Source organism: Quercus suber, unplaced genomic scaffold (genome assembly GCF_002906115.3).
Source record: "Quercus suber isolate HL8 unplaced genomic scaffold, Cork oak 2.0 scaffold_30, whole genome shotgun sequence".
NCBI classification, from domain to species: Eukaryota; Viridiplantae; Streptophyta; class Magnoliopsida; order Fagales; family Fagaceae; genus Quercus; species Quercus suber.
Window position 1 is genome coordinate 1827738 of NW_027069495.1, and position 4869 is coordinate 1832606.

Below are 4869 nucleotides of genomic sequence, written 5' to 3' on the forward strand. Positions count from 1 at the left end.
TTGGTGGGGTGAGTTATACTTATGGGTGGTATTGTGGGTACTGTGTGTGTATTTTTTTTGAAATTTTAATATAGGAGTTTTTTTAAGGTTTTTTAATGTATTATATGTATTATTTTAATGTGTTGTATTAAAAATTGAACATTTTATGTATGGTGAAACGTTAAACACTATGTTAAAATAAAAAATGTAAGTTTTGGAGTGGTAAAATAGCATTTGACATAGCACAGTTAATGCTAATGCCCTTATTAGTTTTAATTCGGAGTATTTTCTATGGCAAATTAACATTGTATTCTAGAGTTCTTTTATGACTATACACTTTATTATAACTTGATAACATATATGACCATGATCAGTGAACCATCATTTTCGCACAGTCGCAATTTTTTTTTTTCATCATTTAAGGCCACATGTCATGATTGTTGACATGAAGTTAATTATGTACATATGCTTTGTCTTTAGTCTTTATCCTATGGTACCTCGTGAGTTAGCCTAGTGAGCCTCCAAATGCCATCTTGAAGGTGTGCTACTGCTGCCTAGGATAACCTTCGGACTTAATAATGACATCGCACTAGCGCTATTCTGTAACTTGTCTAGTCAGCGTTTTGTTTATTGTTTGTGTTTTGTGCTTTTGTTCTTTCTCTTTAGATTTCTGTTTTGGCGTGGTGGTTCTCTCCTACCTTGCGTTTTAACTTGTATAAGAATTTTTGTACTTTGTGTAAGAATTATTATCTCTATTTCAGTATTTTGTTAACTTTATAAGTTTTAGGTCACTTTTATACAGTTTCTCTAAATTATTCAATTTTTTTAATTAAGTGAGACTCGCGCTATTTTAGCTTTAACAAGTGTTAACATTTGCCATATTTTATCATACGTCTGGAATGGCATCACAAATAAAATATTAATCCACTTCCACATGTTGAACAGAGACAATTAGTAAACAATAAGTAAAAGCACGTAAACGAGCAAGATATAGCTGTCAATTATATAAAATTAGGAACTCGCCAAAAGCACTAAATTGAACCATTAAGAAGCATTAGTAGTAATAATTAATGCAACATTGTATTTTATTGCTCATCCCTGTGACCAGTAATACAACAAGTCACCAAGTTTAGTCAGTGAAATTAGTAACAGTGGCTTGGGGCTCACAAGCCTTAGCTGCAGGGCTTGGCTCAACAGCTGGGTTTGGCTCCACTGGCTTACCAAGAAGCTCTTGTGGCAAGTCTTCAATACCCTTCAAATAAAAGGTGTAGAAAAGTTTGAAGGGGAACACAATCTGGTGCAGCTTCACCTGCCCATACACCCCTCAAATATCCCAGATCCACCAGTCACAGCCAAACACGTGTCTTCGTAGGTCAAATATGGTCCCTGCACCGATATGTGACCGTAGTCCCCGAAGTAAAAGCTGTATGTGGCCTCGTACCGGTCACCTTTCTTCTCTGGCTTGTTCTCAATCAGAATGCACATGCCTGCTGTTATTCCCAACCGCTTTTGCAGGTCTCCGCTATATAGCTATGAAAAGATAAAGGGAAAAAAAAATACTCAACTTCCAAACCTTCTAGTCATATATGCGAAATAACCTTTATAAATAGTGTTTCTAACCACGCTGCGCTTTTTCCAATCTTTTAAACGTAAAAAAAAAAAAAAAAGCCACACCGCAATTCCACTGGGGCATCTTTCTTCTTTACATTTCCACAAAGCATAGTAGTATACACACACACACTGTCCATGTACTGTCCAGTCTTGTCCTCCTCTGACTCTCCTCTGTCCCCCACACCGACTTACCTCCTCGGTGCCCCCACCCTCTCTGATCTCTTCCACTCTGTTCCCTCTGCCCCCACCTCTCTGTCATACCTCCCAGCACTTCTACCACACACGCATACACAGTCTCTCTCATAGTATCATTCACTCCCTGCCCACTGCCTACTTTTACTCGCTCACTCACACCCGAACAAATTAAACAAAAACTTCTAAATAGTTATAGGAATATACTTCTAATTTTACAATTTGTTGCGGTTGTGAATGATAGACACTTTTTGTTCATATAAACACGCCAATTTTTGTTGATCATTTACAATTAGATAAGTTATCAAGTTGTGAAATTTAAGAAAGAAAGGGAGTCATGACCTCCAAAGCTCATGAGTTTTAGATAGCTCTTTCAAAATTTATATATGTGCGTGTGAAGACAATTTCTTTTATAATGGCATAACCCACTATCTTGTTCCAACTCTTAATTTTTCAATCAATTACAATTAAGTAAAAAAAGATATTAAAAAAAAGACCTAATTCTCTCATGACTCAACCAAAAAGCCCACTAAATCCACATTTTTCTTTTATACTATGCTTTGGAGTTTAACGTTCATTTTCATTTGCTTTTGATCAAAGATTGGCCAATTTTTATTTTACACTTGGATATATATGTAGTTTGATTGACTCTTTAAGTTATACATCTATTAATTTTTTTTAAAAAAAATGCTTCATTTGCATGTTGAAATTTTTATAATTCTTTTTACATTAGTTTTTTTTTTTGGGGGGGCTAATGTGAGTGTTTAAACTTACTCATGAGCTTAACTATTCTCTTAAGTATATGTAGTCTTCATATGTCTCACATACATCAAATAATTACAGAGAATAAACTTTCATACCCTAAAATTTTAGTTAGGAGTTTTGAACTCAAAATATTTTTTTTTAAAGGAACTCAAAATCTCTTGAATCTTATGAATTTTTAAGAATTATTAGACCAATTTCAAAGTAATTTTTCAAACTACTATATATAAGATAGCATGAAGTATTTTTTTTTTTGGTCGAGAAAAGGTAATATATAGTAAGTAAATAATTTAATCTTTTAATTTAATTTGTTTAAAGATAAATTTCTGGCTTCCGCGACATTCCACCCTTCACCAAACTCATGTATCTACAACATGCACATCCCCACCAATTCCAACCCAATCTCAAGCTTGATTGCCAAGTGCGAAGTTCCCCTCCACCCAACAAAATTTCTCCGCACTAGCACGTTTCTCTGAGGCGGACCAGTGGACCACCATGAGTCCGGCACCTAGCTCAGTTCCATAATGACTACTACAAGACTTGACTTCTTTTATTTATCTGAGAAACTACTACAAGACTTAACCTAATAGTTGTACAAGAAACCCTTTATATTTATTAACGTAATAGTAGTACGAGATACTATTTTAGTGATGAGCTGTTGTAAATTTTATGGACATGCCATCAATTGTAAAAATAATAATTTAAAATTTTATTTTATTAAATTATTGAATTTGAACTAATTATATTCATTATTATATATTCTTCTAAGTTTTAGTAGAATTAGAAATAGTTTTAGAAATTTTCTTTTCTTTAATAAATCTAAAGATATATATTTTTTCCACACCGGTGCATTATTGACTTAACAACATCTACTATGATTAATTAAGCAGGGGTGTTAATTCGAGTTAACCTGTTAGGTTCTTGTCGTGTCGAGGTAAGGGTATTCGACTAAATGGCTCAACCCTAATCTGATCTATTTAATAATCATGTCATGATCCTTCAACCTTAACCCAACCTATTAATAAGGTAGGTTGACTTGACCCAACCCATTTGACACGTTAAATAAACGAGTCGTGTTGGGTTGACACAAATGTAACACAACCCATTTCAACCTGCATAATATTAAATATAACATCTATCTAGAAATAATTTTTTTTTTATATCCCAAAAAGCAGTGCATACACTTCAAGTCTTCAACCTACATTCAAAATAATATAGTTCAATGAAAATATAACATTCATCTAGAAATAAGTTCTTTACATTCCAAAAGAAGTGCATACACTTCAACCCAAATTCAAAATAACAAAGTTTAACAAAAATAAAATAACATAGTTCAATAAAAATATAATATTCTTGGAACTCGCCAAATGCTAAGTATCAATATTGAAAAAATTTGAGCAAATAGTAGACTAATTCTGACTATGACCACGATTATCATTCATAGATTCTTTGTTGATGTCCAAATTCATAACATCTTTCACAAGCTCATCCAATTTCATTTGTAAAAGTTCTATGCCAAAAAAAAAAGTGTTAGTAGTTCTAGGGTTTGTAAAGTTTCAATTTCCAATTATATCCCTTGTAAATTTTTGTAATTACTCACTTTTCTTTTTAAATTTAAAATATATGTTGGATATAAAAGGTATTTGATAAATCTAAAATAAAATAAATATTTATTTGTTATACGAGTTAAACAGATTGTGCTAAGTGGGTTATTTTGGATTGACACAAATAAATTGGCGTGTCAAACATGTCTATTGCGGGTCACGCGGGTTGACTCGCTTATGACACGTTTTTTATCATGTCGCTTTCGGGTCGACCTGTTTATGACCCAAACCCATTAAAGCCCAACCCTAACCTGAAAAAACCCGTGTCGCTGGTGTCAGGTTCATGTCATGTTCACGAGTTAATTAGGTTGAACATTGACACCCCTATAATTAAGTATTGTTAGAGACTTATTAGAGCATTCACATTATATTCCTTAAAATTTTCTTTCTATTTTAGGATAAGAATCTACTTTTTCTATTTTAGTTAATCACTTTTTATAATACTAAAATGATTCATTGTTTTAAACCATATTTTATTTAAATATTATTTTTCATTCATTTTTAAAAATTATTTCTATTACTTTTCAAAAGACCTATTTTTCTTTCTTTTAGTTACCAAGACCAAAAAAACAAAAATAAATAAAATAACAGTTTGGGGAATGTTTAGCATTTTCCTAAAATGGGGAACTAGTGGGGAGTTTAATGTCAGAGTGTTTTTGAGTCTTTCTCCCTAAATTGAGGTCTAAACCTAAAATAGGAAAAATTATTTTATACGCCCGTC

General features: G+C 32.6%; 1 pseudogene; it reads right to left on the reverse strand.

The window, feature by feature from the left end:
- Nucleotides 1-1040: 1040 nt before the first annotated feature.
- Nucleotides 1041-1894, reverse strand: LOC136066304 (allene oxide cyclase, chloroplastic-like; annotated as a pseudogene).
- Between the last annotated feature and the right edge of the window lie 2975 nt (nucleotides 1895-4869).